Source organism: Pleurodeles waltl, chromosome 2_1 (assembly GCF_031143425.1).
Source record: "Pleurodeles waltl isolate 20211129_DDA chromosome 2_1, aPleWal1.hap1.20221129, whole genome shotgun sequence".
Classification (NCBI taxonomy): Eukaryota; Metazoa; Chordata; class Amphibia; order Caudata; family Salamandridae; genus Pleurodeles; species Pleurodeles waltl.
In genome coordinates this window covers 130,559,741-130,578,906 of record NC_090438.1, presented here as the reverse complement: position 1 = coordinate 130,578,906, position 19,166 = coordinate 130,559,741, and the positions used below count along the sequence as shown (strand labels likewise).

General features: G+C 51.4%; 1 protein-coding gene across 1 annotated transcript in view; it reads left to right on the top strand.

The window, feature by feature from the left end:
- The window catches only part of ATG4A (autophagy related 4A cysteine peptidase), a 173,170-nt gene that overhangs the window by 122,157 nt on the left and 31,847 nt on the right, over positions 1 to 19,166 (top strand). The gene's annotated exons all lie outside the window — the stretch shown is intronic.

Genomic DNA, 19,166 nt, shown 5'->3' with positions numbered 1-19,166 from the left:
AAGTAGTCACACTGTCAAAATATATATTCAAACCCCACCAAAACACTGATAGTTCCCAAATCATATACGTTAGGAATGTCACAATTGAAGTGTAGAAAGCAATGCCAAAAAAGGAACACAAACATATTGCAACATTAACAACATAATCTTGGGGCGTCTGTGCACACCTGTTGCTTTAAAAAGTTCACACACACAGCTGTCATATACATGTTTCTGAGCTGTGCTCTGTTGCCATTTCTTGAGTGAAATGACACAGCACACACACCTTCCTTCAATATCTGCTGTTTCAGTGTAGGATGTATTTCGGGATTAAACAGGCACAGGTAGTACTATTCGTTGCACAGCACAGAATAACCTACTAAAGCCCCTGAGATGCATGATTGGCTAATAGTCAAGCTCCATTAAAAAAATGGTCTAAGATTTGTCTCCTGTGTCCTCCATTACTTTTGAAAGGTCTGCAGGAACATTTTGTAAAAACAAATTACTTCCTAAAAGCTGAAACTGACCTGAAAGAGAATTTTACTACATGCTATGCCTATGGTAGATCTCATGTACATTCATATTTTTTTCATAAATCTGTTTATTGACATTTTTAAACTTTACATTGTTATATATTTTGGCGTTTGCTACAGGTTAGCATATCTTGATGTGTGTTACTTACATCATTAAGAAATATTTAGTATGTTGGCAACACATTAATGCAGTGTATGTTACAGCATATCTTTATAGTTGTTCGGGTGTTCATCACAACCACTGTGTTGCTTTTAGTTTTCATCCTGTATGGCTTTTATTTCCTAGTGTGTTGCGTTCTTGTTGTTCAGTTCTGTGGGTGCAGCTTGAGTGGTCATTTGCATGCCTAGTGTCTGTTAGGTCGGCACAGCGCTTGGTGTCATTCATTAGTATAAAAAATGTTCAATCACAAATGTTCGGTTATGGTACTTTTGTTAAGAAAACAGACAATATGAGTTTTATATAGGTTAACATTTGAATAAAGAAGAAACCTAAGGAAAGGAACAACAACAACATTTGCCGGGGTCAGTTATGCGGTTGTTTCGGCCGTGACTGTTTCCGTGTGAGGGTGGGGGTCAATTACAAAAGATTGGTTTACCAGTGGAATGGCTGGGTCAGTTATCTGGTTTAATGTGTGTGGTTTTCCCTCCCCATGGTGCCACAGTGTGTCTAGTTAATTTCCGCATTCGGTCCCCTTGTATGGTGCATTTTCACGGCCATTGATACTCGTCTGTGTTAGTCCAGTCCCTCCTCTACTGGGTGTGTTTCTATGTTACGCAGCTGTAGCAAGAGCTCTTCCCCGCAGGTGGAGATCGGGAATTGTCGCAGCCCTAGGATTTCCTCTCGTCTTAGTGCCGAGCCCTCCGCTCCCGCCCACACCCCGAGTGAGCGCCTCCAGGCCTGCACCGGCGGAGGGTCTGGCGATTTTCACCTGCGGGTCACTAGTCTTTTAGCCACAATAAGTCCTAGGTCTGTGAAGCTAACAGTCCTAGGATGCATGCCTCCCATGTGAAGGTTATCTGTTGTGCTATGCAGTTAGATAAGTTGTCAATCACTACCCTCCAGTAGGTGACCAGGCCAGGACAGGACCACACCATGTGCAACAGGTCTGCCCCAGTTTCGCGGCATCGGGGACAGGCTGCATCTTGCCGGTTAAAGTATCTATTCACGCGGGCAGGTGTGAGATAGGCTCTGTTCACTACATAGTATTGAATTAGGCGGAATCGGGAATTACGTGGTATATTAATGTGGTCAGAGATAGCAGACTTCCATCGTGCTGGCGCGATTGAGTTGCCGTAGTCTGTCTCCCAGGCCACGCGCAATGTATCGTTTTCAGGGGCGGCTTGGCTTCTCAAGGCATCCGCTAGCCAGCTAATTTGATGTTGGCCACGGCCCATCACCTGTAAGTACTGGACCAACAAGTGGGTAGGTGGGGCTGTTGTGATGTCACCCCACTTGGACCCCAGCGCCTTCACCAGGGAGCAGTGTAAAAGAAATTGGCCGGATGGAAGTCCCATTTCCTGAAGTCTAGTGAAGAAACAATAGTAGTTGGGTTTCTTCGTAGAGGTCTCCCAGTGTGTGTAGCTCTATTTCATGCCATGTACGTAACTCGGAGTCTGATGTGACCCTGGGGCCCCTTGGTGTGCCCGACAGTGTCAGTGCGGGTGCAAAAGGTATCACCGATCTTGTGAGGTAGAGCGATCTGCGGAAACACTTATGGGCTATTCTGAGGTACAGCTGCCGTGGGGTTTGTGCGTGAGTGAGCGGGTGGAATAAATTCTGTATCTGCTGGAGCGGCCATGGTTCCTCCTCTGATGCTGTATCTGCAAGCTGTGTGCCGGCCAACCACTTGGATATCCACTGAAGCTGGGCTGCTAGATAATAGTGTTCCATGTTGGGGACCGCTAGTCCGCCCCTATCAGTCGGCAAGTACAGCTTCTTTAGGGCAACTCTGCAGCGGCCGCCATTCCAAATAAACTTCCTCAGTCCCATCTCCAGTGCCCTGAAGAATCTGGGAGGTACGTAATATGGGAGATTGGAAAAGAAGTATAGGAGCCGCTGGAGAACCACCATTTTTAGGAGTGCTATCCTGCCCGGCACGGACAGTGGCAGCGTCCTCCAAAATGCCATTTGGGACCTGATTGAGGACACCGGTTTTACAAGGTTACCTTCAAATGTATCCTCCTCGCTGTGGTAGACTCGGATGCCCAGGTATCTGAATGTGTTTGGTTGCCATGGGACTAGACTCCCGGCTAGGCTGAGTCCCGGGTCCTGGAGGTCCGGGTCGAATGGGAAGAGGCATGATTTGGACCAGTTAACCTTGAGGCCGGATATCGTCGCAAAGCGTTGCAGGAGCGAACCAGCCACTGGTGGGATCTGCGTAATATCTCTGAAATATAGTAAGAGGTCATCGGCATACAGTGACACTGTGTAAGTCGTCTCCCAGAGGGATTCCCCAGTTATCTCCCTCCCTACGCAAGGCAGCTGCCAGGAGCTCCATAGCAAGCGAAAATAATAGTGGCGAGAGAGGGCAGCCCTGCCTCGTGCCTCTGCGCACCTGGATTGGTTCAGATATTTCTGGTCCAAGCCCCACCCGGATCAGTGGCTTGGTGTATATTAGTTTCACTAGGCGAATAAAGGATGGTCCCATGCCGAAATGTTGCAACACCTTGAACAGGTATGGCCATTCTAGGGAGTCAAAGGCTTTTTCTAGATCAAGGACAAGACAGCCCGCCCGCGGCCAATCTTGCCTCGCATATTGCATAGCCCGGAATAGTCTTCTGATATTGTGGGAGGTGCCTCTGGCTGATACAGACTCGTTTTGGGCGGGGTGTATTAGTTCTGGCACGTTTGGCGCAAGGCGCGTCGCCAGTACCTTTGCTAATATTTTGTAGTCAGTGTTTAGCATTGCCAGTGGCCGATATGAGCCCATGTCTTCTGGGTCCCTCCCAGGCTTGGGAAGGGAGATCAGCAGCGCCTCCCTCTGTGTGGTCGATAAGTGGCCCTCCTGTTGAGCCGTCATGTATACCTGAAGTAGCTTGGGTGCGAGCTGTATTGCAAAGGCTTTATAAAAGTCGACTGGTAGCCCGTCCGGGCCTGGCATTTTTCCGGATGTAAGTTCCCTGATGCTAGATTTGACTTCGTCGAGGAGTGCCTCGAGTGTCTCGATCTGGCCGTCTTCTAAGTGTGGGAGCTGTACTCCAGCAAGAAATTCAGCGCTGGAATCACACCCAGGGATTGCCGGCGAAGCGTAGAGCGCCACGTAGTGTCTTGTAAATTCAGCCTGTATCTCTGCGGGTGTGTATGCCAGTTCCCCTGTCTGCGAGCGAATTTCCGTTATCAGCTTCCTCTCGCAATCTCGACGTATCAGCCAGGCCAGGAGCTTGCCTGCTTTGTCCGCTGGCGCGTGAGTTCTCGCGGAGTGTGCCGTGTAGTTTAGACATCTCAGACGCCCTAGTAGTGATAGATGTTCTGTGCGGATTGCAGGCAGTCCCGACCTTTCAGTTTGGTTATTTGCGATTTCTTCTTTTGGTCGCAGCAGGGCCCGCTCTCCCCGGGTCAGGTCGCGTTCAACAGAGCAGCGCATGCTACATTGAGCCCCCAGGCAGTGTCCCCGGATGGAAACTTTGAATGTATCCCATTCTATCAATCCCGAGGTAGCCGTGCCCTTGTTTTGCTCAAAGAATTCTGGGATTATAGCACTGAGTGACGCTCTAAAAGTGGCGTCTTCTAGTAGTTCCGGCCTCAGTCTCCATGTGGGGAAAGCCGAGCGTGGGGGTCCCCAGCATAAGTACGCTATCAATGGGTTATGGTCCGAGTGTGTGCGCCCCATGTATTCCGAGTTCACCACCACCGGGGTCAGACCTGCAGTACAAAGTATATGGTCTAGGCGCACGTGTAGGGAGTGCGGGCAGAGTAATAGGAGTAGACTCTGTCCCCTCTGTGTCTCTGCCACCACACACCCACCAAGTGCCATTGTTGGGTCCAGTCAATTAGACCGCACGAGGCAGCCCCCACCGGCGATGTGGGCAACGGGGTAAAGGAGCAGTCTAGCTCAACATCGAGTACGCTGTTGAAATCTCCCCCAGTAGCCATGGAAGGGTGCTCCAGCCCGTCAGATTGTGTGATAAACTGTGTAGGAAAGTGGTCTGTTCCGTGTTTGGAGCATAAATAGAACCCAATACAACCGTGCGACCTGCCAGCCTTCCCCTGACGAGCACAAATATGCCCTGTGGGTCTACGACCTGCTCCTCTGCCACGAAGGGGGTGCCTGCTCTAATCCAAATTAGCGCGCCTTTGGCATATGCTGAGTGTCCTGTTGCGTATAATTGCCCTCTCCAGCGCTGGCGCAGTCGGGGAATCTCAGAACTTATTAGGTGCGTCTCCTGTAAAAATGCTATTTGGATTGAATGCCTTTTAAGGTAGGAGTAAATAGCGTATCGCCGCTTGGGGGTGTGAATGCCTCTTACATTCCAGGTGATTGCTGTGTGTGTGGCCATATCGTGTGTATTGGGTATTTTTCCAAATTTGCCCGCCCAGTCTCAACATGTGGCCCTACCCCGTCAGTCTTCCGTTCCCAACTATTATTCAAAGGGTTAGTGGGTATCCGCCGACAAGAACAGATCGTAACTAATGCCATCAGAGCAGTTAGACAACAGGTCACCGCCCAAACACTGCAACAAAAACAACAACGTGCAATCACACAACTATACGCTATGGGGGTCATTACAACCCTGGCGGATGGTGTTAAAGCGGCGGTAAGACCGGCAACAGGCTGGCGGTCTTTTTTTTTGTATTATGACCATGGCGGTTACCGCCATGGTCATCCGCCGCTTCCCCGTTCTGCCCGCCAGGGCGGAGACCACAGCTGGGCTGGAGACCTGGGTCTCCAGCCTGGCGGCCGTGACAATACCGCCGCCGGTATTGTGACCCGGCTTACCGCCGTGGATTTCCAGCGGTAGGAACCGCCACGAAATCCATGGCGGTAAGCACTATCAGTGCCAGGGAATTCCTTCCCTGGCACTGATAAGGGTCTCACGCACCCGCCACCCCCACCCCGACTACCTCCCCTATACCCCCCAGCACCCCTGCCACCCGACCCCCGACATTACCTTACACATACACACCCGACACCCACACAGGCACCACCAACACACATACACGTACACACACCGACATACATGCCAACATCTACACACACACTCAGACACGTACACCCACATTCACACAGTCACGTACACATCCATACAGACATACATACAGACAGACACGCACACATTTCCGAAACACGCAACATCCCCGCAAGCATACACGTACTCACACACCCACCCTACATACACAGACGCACACCCCCATGCACCCACACAACACACAACACTCCCCCTCCCCCCTCCCCTAACGGACAATCGACTTACCTGTTCCGTCGATCCTCCGGGAGGGGACGGGAGCCAACAGAACACCGCCGCGCCGAATCACAGGACGTGATTAGATCGGCGGTGTTCTGTTGGCGTGGCGGTGGAGGTGGAGCAACCTCCACTTCCCCGCCGCCCGCAAGTATGGCTGTTGGCGGCCCTTCGTCAGAAAAATGACAGAGGGCACCCAACGGTCATAATTCGCCAAGCGGCAAACCACCACTACTGGCGGTCTTCCGCACGGCGGTCCCTTGGCGGTCTTCTTAAAAGACCGCTGAGGTTGTAATGACCCCCTATGTGTTTCCACTGGTTGGAGCGTGGGAGTGAGCCAAACATATAAGGGGGTAGTTTTAGTTTTGAACCAGTTTGTTCGGCTGTGTCGGATAATTAAAAGGATAAGATAGAGGGGAGTGTAGGGGGGTCTCTATGCAATTTGCAGTGCACGGGGTCAGGGGGCCGCACTTGTCAGGGTGTACACGACTCCGATGGGACCAACGCGCATGTTTCACAGCCAGGCCTGTTATTTGCTCGAATCTTGAGGTACATCCGCGTAAATGTCTCTCTAGTTGGGTATTTCCTGCAGCATAAGGTTCCTTTACATCGTACAGAGGTCCCTTAGAAGAGTTCATATGCAGTGGCTGGTGTCACAGGGGGCCCGGCTCAGACATACTATCCGGTGTGGGAGGATGGTCGCTGTTCAGTTGGGAGAGTTCTGTGTCCGAGCCCGTGGGGGATGCGCACATGGCTGCTGCAGTGTGGATCGTTGTGTTTCTTCTCCGGTCTCTTTTATTTCGAGTGTGCTTGGCTCGGGGCATCGGTCCGGCCCGCTCCGGCACGCTGTTAGTAGATAGTCCAGACGATTCAAGCCACTCCCAGGTAGCTTCAGGTGTGGGGAAGAAGTGCGCTTTGTTTTCCACCACAACTCGTAGCTTGGCAGGGAACAGCAAGGAATAAGTTAGGCCAAGTGATCATAGCTTGCGTTTCAGAGGGAGAAAGGAGGCTCGGTCTCTTTGTGGTGTAGTCTGGAAATAGGCAAATCTGCATGTCATCTATCCGGGTTAGTGGCGCAGCCCTTACCGTTTGTAGTATGGTATCTCTGTCTGCGTAGTGGAGGAGGCAGATAATGAATGGGCGTGGAGCACTCCCCGGTGGCCTGGTCCGAGCCAGAATTCGATGGGCACGCTCCACGGAGAAGAAGGGGGTAAGCACTTCGTCGGGTACTAGCCCCCGCAGCCAACTCTCCAAGAAGGCTGTCAGGTCTTGGCCCTCCGGCAGGTTCACCACGCGGATTTTGTTTCTTCTGGAGCGGCCCTCCGCGTCCTCCGCTCGGCTTTCCAGCTCCGCCACCCTGGCCTGTATGTCTTCCATTCCTGTTTTTAGCTGGGCGGTCGCAGGCGTTAGGTCCTTTACTGTGGCTTCGATCTCCTTGGTTTTGTCTGTTAATTTGCGGTGGTCTGCGTGCAACAGGACAAGGTCGCTCGCCACCTTGTCTATCTTAGCTTCTGGCGACATGCGGGCACGTTCCAGTGAGTCTCCAATATGCTCCACCGCAGCGAGCACTCCATCTAGTTTTTGGCTGTCTTGGGTTGGGGAGTCTTGTGCTTTCCCAGCTCCAGCTCCCGAGCATAGGTGCCCTGTTCTGGCCATGGCACAAATCCTCGGGTGTTTGTTTGGATTCAGATCGATGCTCTCCACTCAATTGGCCTCTGTGTGTGTACTGCTTTGTAGTTCAGTTTCGATTGGGATGTGCAGGGCAGATACGCCGTTTATCGCTAGTCCCGGGCAGCTAGAGGCCCGACCCACGGCAGTCACTCCTGGTTCCGTGGCGCAGAGCTCTGTTTGCGGTCAGTCTTGTGAGGAATTGCACCTGATGGGGACCGTCATGAAGTGCCACACTCGTCTTTGATCGCCAGTGGGTCCCGTGTTTCCAACGCCGTCACTGCCCGCCTGGGCGACCGCGCCGGCCAGGGGGGGAGCCGGATCCGCTTGTCGAGGGGTGACAGCTCGCCTCCCTGCGACAGCACAAGCAGCCCGGTCAAACAGTTCCTCCCCCCTGGTCTAAGGTTACTTACTTTTGGCTTTGTGGTGCTTTGTGGCTTCTAGGAGGCTCCGGCAGGTCGGGGGGGCTCAGCACCAGTGTGGTTTTGGATCCATTGACTCCGCCTGTCCATCAGGTGTCCAGAGTGCCCCTTCACCCTGGCTATCAGGGGGGGCCCTCCCCTTATTCAACTGCCTCAACCAGTGGCGGGGCTGACTGAGGGTTCCCACACACCACCGGGGCTCACCTCTAGTGTCGGCGCAGGTTCCGGGCGGGCCGTGTGTTCGTCTCGCCACTCTGCCGCCGGGAGGCTGGCTCGTCCTTGCCCTTATGGCACGGTCCAACGGAGAGAAGGAGAGAGGCAGAGGGTGCCTCAGTTCAACCGCGCGGCCACGGCCGCGATCATTACTTTATTTCGCGTGGCCGAGCCGCCTCGCACCAGCTCTTCAGGCCGGATCCCGGAGGCTCTGTCAGCTCCCAGCAAAGGATGGGTGGGTCCCACAGGCGTCCCTCTGGTCCGTCGCGAACCCCAGCTCGGGCTCCCCGCAGGAGACAGCCCCACCTCGTTGTTTTGTCATCGTAAAGGGGGGGGGCACCGCCCCCCAGCAGGTCGCGTCTGCCGATCAGCGAGGGTGGGCCGGGACTGCCCCAACCCCGGCGTGCGGCTCCAGGCCCACCGGTAGGCTCCTTTACGGCACGTCTGCCGCCCCGCAGCTCGGCCCTCAGGCCCGGCCCGCGCGGCCACGCTACCGATTCGCCAATGTGGGGCGCTGGGAGTCCACTCTTCACCCAGGCGGTCCCGGTGTCCCCACACCTCCTGCTCAGTTTATAAGGAGCGTTGTGCCCCCCGCATACCCTCTGGAAGTACGTTTTGGCCGAACACGGCGCGGAGCTCTAACAGCTCGCGCCCGCCATGTTTGATGGCTTGGCCACGCCAGATATCAAGTACATTCATTTCATTTGATTAATTGTATTAGCTCTTAGACATCAATCAAAACTTTGATAAAATAGTCCCATTTTAAACACAGTATCAGGCAATAGTTTGTTTGAAAATGTTACTATTTATCCTGATGAATATTTCTGCCTTCAGATTCCTCACCTGTTGAATATCCCCCAGTGCCAAATTGGATCTGGAAACATAACTGTCCCTCACCAGTAGAGTGTGCTAACTCCAACTCGGGGTCGGAAGCAACACCATAGTGATGTCATTTGAGTCTAAGAGCACCCACCCATGCTCACTGACATCAGCTCCCTTTTTTTCTGTGGCTTTTGGCACTGACTGACATCAGTTCCCTTTTTTTCTGTGCCTTTCGATGCTGATCTGCAGCTGCTTTACATTGATCTTGACTGCTTTTTCCACCGATTTTCTTACCAAAAGCGTTCAATGTAGTGCAATGGTAAAAAGTCACAAAAGAGTGTAAGGCTTTAAACCAATCGTACCTGCACAGGACGAACGTCCATCTCAGTCTCACATGAAGTTTAGTTGGGGTTCACAGCATATCCTGAGGTTGTACAACAGATGCAACCTCATGCACCCTAAGGCCATCAAGAAACACAAGGCCAAACTTTTCATGACTCATGCCCATGACAAACGTGAGGCTTGACCCCTTTAGTATTCAAGATCAAGATTCCTGTTGAAGTCACACTTCTCCCTTTCAGCAGAGTCCTTGAAGGAGAAAAGGAAGAAGCATAAGAAGAGAAGGAAGCAACGTGACGCCTCCCCCTGATACCAGTTCAAGTCGAGCAGTAAGTCACCTTGACAGAGTCCACCACAAGCAGAGTCCTTCTAACTACTGGAGCTTGTGGACGTTACTCCTCCTGAGGAGCCAGCTCCAGCTGTGCCGCTGTCCCTGGTGCCTGCTGTGGAGCTAATTCCCAGGCCTTTGCTGCCTATTCCATTCACACCACAAGCTTTGATGCCTTCATATCCGGAGTCCCTGCGGTCAATCTGGCTCTATTCGTCAACACCATGATGTCACTTTTCAGGAACCTGCAGGCAAATCTGGTGTGCCTTTAGGCCCCATGGGTCTCTTTGGTGCTCTATACAATTTCCTTCTAGGTAGGCCCACCCTTAGTAGTGTACAATTCCTGGGCCCCCACATTAGGGATCCATTTGACACTTGCCAGCTTCATGTCTGTTCCAGAGCCTTCTCCAGTGCCCATCCCTGCCCTGGCACCACCTCCGAGACTTCATCACCAATGCTGGAACAAACTCTGGATTGAGTGCCATTCCCTCCATAATACTAAGGATATACTTCTTAGGTCAAGAATGGAGGCTCAAAGGCTGATAGAGGAAGTCAGGTATGAAGAATCATGTCAACTTGAGCCTGTGCCAAATCAGCACTACTGCCAGACTTAGCAGGATTTTTTTTTAGGTCTGACTCTGATCCTATTCAGATTCCAGTCCCCATCGAACATGACAAAGATGAAAGCAGCGAGGCAGCAAACCTTTTGCACCGACCCTCCTCAGACACATTATTTTGCATTACAGAATGCCAGTGGTCTAGATACCTCACCAGAAACAGAAATGGAGGGACTCATGAGTCCAGCCCCAAAGAAGTGGCTTCATTTTATGATGCTGTACTCGAGTCACTCAAGGCTGCGTGGTATAAGCCTACCTTGCCTTTGGCAGTCAGCAGACAAAATAGGAGATGCAGACTGGTACCAGAAGGCCCAGCATTTGTTTTCTCTAATGCCACAATAGGAGGTCTAGTGTTAAGGTGTCTTCCTGTGGTAAAGAAAATCCTGGAATATTCCCTATGGCCCACCCTGAATCTAAAAAAGCTGGAGGCTGATTGCCACTGACATCTATTCTGTTATGCTCTGTTTCAGATGGCTAACCTCACATCCCCATGTCTCTCAGATTCCCCCAGGTTCCACTTTGTAGAAGTTGTGAGAGTTGGTCAGGATGCCTGATGCCATGCCAAATTATCAGCGCAGACCTGTACACAGTAAGTTGCATTGTCAGAGTTATGGGGTACTGTATAATTTTAAGAAGGCATGTCAGTCTGCGCTGCACCAGATTTCCCTAGGAACTTGCAAGGAGCAAGTCTTATTTGCCAATCAATAGGACTCATCTGTTTGGAGACAAGATAGACTCAGCTGTGGAGAAATTTGAGGTGGGTAGCTGTACGTCCCACTCCTTTGGCCTCAAATATCTGGCCCAGGGATATAGGCAATTCTTGAAATTTCAGGGTTCTCCAAAGGTTTTATCCTTTTGGCAGCTCCAACCAAACAAGTTGCCATATCCATGCAGAGGCAGGGACAGAAGAAAAAGGTCACCAAGCCCAGCAGAACCTCTACTTTTCCTCCTGTCTCTCTGCACCACCTGGGAAGCCACTCTGATCAATTCCTCAAGAAGCATATGAGGCCAGTTGAAAGATGAGCATCTTCCTTTCTAAATGCTGGAAGGCCATATCGTCAGACCAGTGGATCTTAAAGATAGTTTAATAGGATGTACCCTGTCTTTTAAGTAGGCTGCTCTCAGATTCCCCCTCCCTGTCCCTTCAGTCAGAGAAAATGTTTGGATCCGCAGCAGCCGGTAGTAGCTGTGCTGAAGAAGTAACAGTGGAGTTGGAGCAGGAAATTGAGCAGGGGTTCTTCTCTCTGTACTTCCTGTTTCCCAGGAATAATGGCGGCTTTCCAGTCCTAGGCCTCAGACACTTAAACATTTCCCTTCAGCTGTAAAAGTTCAAGATGCTGTCCCTTGCTCGGGTTCTTCTGGCAGTGCAAGAGTAAGACTAGATGGTGTCCTTTGACTTCCATATACCAATCTGTAGTCGCCCAGGTACCGGCACCCGCGCTACCAGTTTTTGATCCTCCCATTTGGTCTAACTAGGGGCTTCGTAAAGGTCATGGTGCTGGTTGTGGCCCATCTCAGGAGGTAGCTGGTTTCCATGTTCTTCGATGACTGGCTGCTCAAAGCCAGTTCACTACAGATAGTTTCTCAGCACCTGCAGACAAGGGCATCCTTTCTCTATGACTTGGGCTATTTCATCAACGTGCACAAGCCTCACTCAAAGGCCTCCTAGCACTTTCTTTTCACAGGGGCAGAACTGGATATGATATCACTTCAAGCCTTACCTCCTCCCCATGGATTATAGGCATTCTGGAAATTATTCTGATGTTTTAGGAGGGTGCTCGATCTCCTGTCCTGATGGTTGTTCATCTGCTAGGTTTGCAGACTTGCTTCTTCCTTCTAGTCATGTACACACATGAACACATGTTGGCATTCCAGTGATGCTTGTACAGGTAGTGGTTTCAGCATGGTGAGATCTAGCGGATAGTATTGGGACCTCCCAGGACACCACCGTATATTTGACTTGTTAGTTGGTATAGTTGGTGGCTACAGTTGTTATGAATGCATCCATTTGTGGGCGGGGTGCTCATCTGGAAGAACTGGCGAGCAAAGGCCTCTGGTCTCCAGAAAAGCAGATGCTGCAAATCAGTCTGTTGTACTGAGGGCAGTTCAGCAGGCACTCAAGGCCATCATCCTTCCCCTTTTCAGTCAGTTCAGATCTTGATGGACAATACGACGACGATGTGGTACATCAACAAGCAGGAAGGATTGGGGGGTCTCACCTTTTCTGTCTTTGAGGGGAGGGAGCACCAGCATGGGATTTGGCTAGTTGCCAACCATATCGCAGGCCCTTTGAACTCAAGATCCAACAGCTTCAGTTGGTGTCATCTTGCCAGTTACAAGTGGTGTCTCCAACAGGAGGTGATACAAATCATCTTTGCCCTGTGGGGTGTCCCTCAGTTAGACGCCTTTGCCACATAAAGCAATCTGTGCCCTCCAGTATCTACTGCAGAGAGCCTGGGAGGATACATTTTGATTGAGGTGAAACTTTTCCCTTCATTACACATTTCCTTCCTTGCCCTTGGTTCCTTGGGTTCTGAGGAAGATTTGTCAGGACCGGGCACAAGTCATTTTCATCACCCTGAACTGGCAGAGAAGAGTGTGGTATGTAGTGTAGACCTCCTGCCCTCTCCCTGTGTCGCCTGCTTTGTCTATCTCTCAAGGCTGAACGCCACTCCCAGTCATAAGGGCAGGTTTCCGCACAATACCCTACAGAATCTACATGCCTGTAGATGGAGTGAGGAGACGTCTGAGCTCCTCCTACTACTGCCACTAAAGGTGTCCGTGTAATCCTATCTGCTCATCACCCTCTACTAAAACAGGCTATTCTGATGGATACAACTACCTGTGGATTCCTCACCTAATGAATACTCCCATGGCGCTAGCCTTCGACGGAAATCTTCTTCCTAGCTTCTGCACGTCGACGAGGACGTCACTCTAGCCCGCGCGACGCCGTCTGATGTCATACAGGCAATAAGAGGTCCTCGCCGACGTGCCGACGTCAGTTCCCTTTTTTCCGTGCATTCGAAATGGTTATCTTCGAGGGAGCTACTGTTACTTTCGTAGCTACAGTGTATTTTCTGCTGCGAAGTTCTTCTCAGCGGTAATAATGTCTCAGAGGAAGTCGAGTTTCAAGCCCTGTCGAGAGTGTGGGGGCAAGATGTCCGTTACAGATCCTCACTCCGACTGTCTATAGTGTTTGAGCTCCGACCACGACGTCGTGACTTGCGATTCATGTCAGCACATGAACCCGAAGGCCCTCAAAGAACGTGAGGCTAAACTATTCATGGCGAAGTCGAAGAAAAAGGAAAAACATCATAAAAATTCTTCTTCGCCAAGGTCTCATCGGCGTCATCGAGACTCCCGGCGCCGTAGAGATTCACGGCGTCATTCCAGCAAGGAGACTCGTTCGAGGTCGCCTTCGGCTCGGCGTCGGAGAACTTGGGAGGTCAGTCCCACGGTCACGCCGCATCCATCGACGCCGTTGCCCTCTCCGGCGTCACCGACTTCGCTTGGACAGGTGTCTGTGATTGAGGTGATGCAGCCTCTGGTGTTGTCTCCGGCGTCGCAGACGTCGAGGCCGGCATCGGGGTCGCCTTCGATCCAGGCACCCCAGTATCCGGCTTTTCCCACCCCTGGAGCCGATAGTACCGCATTCCTGAATGCGATGTATACCATCTTTCAACAGATGGCTCCAGGGGGTGCTTCGGCTGGTCCTTCGGGGCCTTTGGCCTTTTCATTGGGTGATCCTGCGCCTCTACGGCCGGCACCCTTTATGCCCTTTCTCCCTTTTGGGAATGTGGGCTCGGTGTCGGCGCCGGTGGCCGCTCCGGTGGCTTCAGAGGGATTGGCCCCGGAGGTTTCCATCCCGTCGACGTCAGGATTTCGTCCTGTGACTCCGGTGGGTCCATCGGCTCCAAGATCTCTTTGTCCTGCTCCTTCAACGGCGCCGAGGCTGCCTGTGGCGCCGGACGCGGCGTCGGATACTGCTGTAGATCGTCGCCGATCTTCGACTTCGGCGGAGGCCATGTCGACTCCGCGTATCGAGCAGAGACTACATTCGAGGAGGCGTGCTCTCCGTCTTTTGGAAGAGCAGGAGTACCAACGAGTCCTGGAGGAAGGAGAGGTTGAGGACTCTGGAGATGAATTGCATGGTTTGGATACAGCCAGTGGGCTGCATACTTCCCCTGAGTGGGACCTTTCATCTCCAGGGGAGTATACGGAGGAGGCTGCTACCTTTCACGCTGTGGTAAGGAAGGCAGCTAACTTTCTGGACCTGCCTTTGCCGGTGGCAGAGGCGAAGCAGAATTTATTGACGGAGGTATTGCATCCGGCCTCTGCTGCAGCGGAGCCTCTCTTGCCGTTTAATGAGGCTTTGCTTGATCTGGTGTTAGAGGTGTGGAAGAAGCCAGTATCTTCCTCGGCGGTTCATAGGGCTGTGGCCAGGAGATATCGAGCTGCACCATCTGACCCTGGCTTTCTATCTAGACACCCTACGCCGGAGAGCTTGGTGGTGCAAGCCTCCTGTTCATCGAAGTCAGCGCCTGGATCTTTCCCGACGGTACCTGGAGACAGGAACTCCAAGAAGCTGGATGCACAATCCAAGAAAATATTTTCATCTTGCAGTTTGGCGTTGAAGGCCACCAACGCAACTTGCATTCTGGGGAGATACATCCATGCTCTTATGGACGATATTTCATCTTCATTTACGGAGCTTCCCCAGGGACTCTTGGATGTTGTCTCGGACGCCCAGGCTGCCGCAACCCAGATTATCCAGTCTGGGCTGGACACGACTGACTCAGTGGCTAGGGCGATGGGCACGGCTGTGGTGGCAAGGAGACAGGCCTGGCTCCGTAATTCAGGGTTTTCTGCGGACGTGCAGTCGACCTTATTGGACCTCCCGTTTGATGGGGACAAACTGTTTGGAGCCAAGGCAGATTCGGCCTTGGAGCGATTTAAAGAGAGCAGGCCCACAGCCAAATCGTTAGGGCTGCAAGCTCCTTCTTCCTCTGCCTCTTCCAGGTTTTTCAGGAGGTTTCGTGGATTTGGGCGTGGCTCTTCCTACTCTTCCTTTCGGGGGAGATTCCAGCAACCCGCCTCTTTCCACCCCTATAGATCATTTAGAGGGAGAGTTAGGGCCCGCACCAGAGGAGCCTCTCAACAGCACTCTGCCTCTTCCTCGTCCTCTGGAGGGGTGCAGCAGGGAAAGCAGCCTTAGGCTTCCACCATTTCCCACTCACTCCTCTCCTGTAGGGGGAAGGTTACGGCATTTTCTCCACAAGTGGGAGACTATTACAACGGACACTTGGGTTATCAGTGTTGTGGGAAAAGGCTACACCCTTCCCTTTCGGGAGTTTCTGCCCCCATCCCGCCCCGCCCATCTTATTGTTCAGAAGAACACCTCCTGTTGCTAGAACAGGAGGTTCAAGTCCTCCTTTCAAAGGGCGCGGTGGAGTTGGTCCCAGAGCAGGAAAGGGGTCGAGGTTGTTACTCAAGGTACTTCCTGATTCCCAAGAAGGATGGTCGGTTGAGACCGATCCTGGATCTGAGGATCTTGAATTGGTTCCTCAAACAGGAAAAGTTCAAGATGCTGACCCTAGCACAGGTGCTTTTGGCGTTGATCAAAGAAGATTGGATGGTGTCTGTCGACTTGCAGGACGCTTATTTTCATATCCCGATACTCAAGTCGCACAGGAAGTATCTCCGGTTTGTGGTAGGGTCGCAGCACTATCAGTTTGCGGTCCTCCCGTTCGGTCTTACTTCAGCACCTCGAGTTTTCACGAAGGTGATGTCGTTGGTTGCGGCAGAGCTCAGAAGGAAGGGGATAGCAGTATTCCCTTACTTGGACGACTGGTTGATCAAAGCCAAGTCTCCGGAGCTTGTGTTGCATCATCTGCAGTCAACAACCCAGTTGTTGTTCGACCTGCCCAAATCTCACCTGGAGCCCTCTCAGCGCCTCCTGTTCATAGGGGCAGTACTGGATACAACATTGAATCGAGCCTTTCCTCCGCCTCAGCGGATTCAAGACATTCAGGCGTTGGTTCCAATGTTTCAAGGTGGAGCGGTCATTCCAGTCCTCAAGGTCCTTCGTCTGCTCGGTCTGTTTGCCTCCTTCATACTGTTGGTCACGCATGCTCGCTGGCACATGAGGGCTCTTCAGTGGTGCCTCCGAAGGTAGTGGTCTCAACACAAAGGAGATCTAGAAGGTGCGGTCAAGATCTCCAGAGATGCTGCTGTGGACTTGAAGTGGTGGATTGCGAGCAACAATCTTTCACAAGGAAAGCCGTTCGCACAGTCGCCACCAGTGGCCACGGTCATAACGGATGCTTCCACTCTATGGTGGGGAGCTCATCTGGGGGATCTGGAGATCAAAGGACTTTGGTCTCCAGAGGAACAGATGTTTCATATCAATCTGTTAGAGTTACGGGCTGTACGTCTGGCTCTCAAGGCCTTCCTCCCTTCCCTTCGTGGTCAGTCGGTACAGGTCCTGACGGACAATACTACCACGATGTGGTACATAAACAAACAGGGAGGAGTAGGGTCGTACCTTCTCTGCGGAGAAGCTCTTCGACTATGGTCCTGGGCAAAGGACCATCAGATTTGCTTGGTAGCAAATCATCTGGCCGGGGTCTTGAATGTACGTGCGGACAGTCTCAGTCGCCAATTCTCGGCCGACCACGAGTGGCGTCTCCATCCAGATCAAGTCTGTTTAATCTTCCAGATGTGGGGGTTTCCTCGGATAGACTCTGGAGAACGCGCATTGTCCGTTATTCTGCAGCCTCCAGTATCCGGTGCAGGGAGCATTGGGGGACGCGTTTCTGATAACCTGGTGCGACCAGTTGCTTTACGCGTTTCCCCCCATACCCTTGATTCCTCGAGTGTTGAGGAAGATTCGCCAAGACCGGGCCCAAGTCATCTTAATAGCTCCGGATTGGCCAAGGAGGGTGTGGTACTCCGACCTTCTCCAACTCTCGCTGTGCCCTCCGCTCCGTCTCCCTCTCAGGGCAGACCTCCTCTCGCAGTCGCAGGGGCAGGTTTTACACCCCAACCTCCAGAGTCTACACCTACATGCCTGGAGATTGAACGGGGCAACCTGAGTTCCTTCTCTCTCCCGCCTGATGTAGTGGATGTTATATTAGCGGGCAGGCTACACTCCACTAAATCTATCTACGCTAATAGGTGGTCTAAATTTGTTATGTGGTGTGGAGAGAGACAGATTGATCCCTTACATGCTCCTCTGTCGGACATTTTGTCTTTTGCTCTGTCTCTAGCGCAGAAAGGTTGTGCAGTGGCTACCATTAAGGGTTATTTGTCGGCTTTGTCAGCCTTCATTTGTCTTCCAGACCAACCATCGTTATTTAAATCCCCTATTGTTCTCAGATTCTTGAAAGGTCTTCTAAATAAATATCCTCCAAAACCATTCGTTATGCCTCAATGGGATTTGTCCTTGGTCCTTACTTTCCTTATGGGGTCCCCTTTTGAGCCTATGCATTCTTGCCCCTTAAGGTATTTAGTTATTAAAACAGTCTTCCTGGTGGCTATAACATCTGCAAGGAGAGTGAGTGAGTTGCAAGCCTTATCGGTAAAACCCCCTTATACAACTTTTTATGGGGATAAGGTGGTGTTGAGGACCAAGGCTGCTTTCCTCCCGAAGGTTGTTTCACCTTTCCATTTGGCCCAGACAATTACTTTGTCCACGTTCTATCCTCCGCCTCATCCTTCTAAGGAGGAAGAGAGACTACATCGCTTGGACCCAAAGAGGGCGTTAAGCTTCTTCATTGATAGAATGAAGGATTTCAGGCTGGAGGATCAGCTGTTCATCGGATACGTGGGCAAGAGGAGAGGAAAGGTAGTCCACAAGAGAACACTCTCCAGGTGGGTTGTTCTTTGCATTAAAATTTGTTACTCTTTGGCAAAGAAGGATCCTCCTGATGGCATTAGAGCTCATTCCACCAGAGCTAAGTCGGCCACTTCGGCCTTGGCCAGGGGTGTTCCTGTGGTCGACATCTGCAAGGCCGCAACTTGGTCGTCCCTTCACACTTTTGCGAAACATTACTGTCTGGACTCTGAGGTCAGAAGGGATGGCCATTTTGCACGGTCAGTGCTGCAGGATTTCTTGGTTTGACCATTTCGGCACCCACCACCGGGCGTGGTACTGCTTTGGGACTCTATTCATTAGGTGAGGAATCCACAGGTAGTTGTATCCATCAGAAGAACGAGTTACTTACCTTCGGTAACTACTTTTCTGGTGGATACATTAGCTACCTGTGGATTCCTCACGGTCCCACCCGCCTCCCCGTTGCCTTTCTGGTCTTACCAAGTAATCCTTGAGTGTGCTCCTCTTGGTCTTCAAGACTGCAATAGATGTATATATGGATACTTTTATATATATACAGTATATATATATGTATATATATATATATATATATATGTATATATCTTTTTGTATATACATGATTTGCATATATTTGTTTGTTTGTTTTAAAAAACAAAACAAAAAAAAAGGAGAGTTATATTAAATCTACAGCCATTTTATTGCAATGTTGTGTGATTTACAATGTTATGGGATGTTGCCTTGCTCTTTCATTGCATTGGGTTATTATTCTCATGCACGTAAAAAAAAAAATGTTGGTACTGACGTTGGCACGTCGGCGAGGACCTCTTATTGCCTGTATGACGTCAGACGGCGTCGCGCGGGCTAGAGTGACGTCCTCGTCGACGTGCAGAAGCTAGGAAGAAGATTTCCGTCGAAGGCTGGCACCATGGGAGTATTCATTAGGTGAGGAATTCACAGGTAGCTAATGTATCCACCAGAAAAGTCTTTACCGAAGGTAAGTAACTCGTTCTT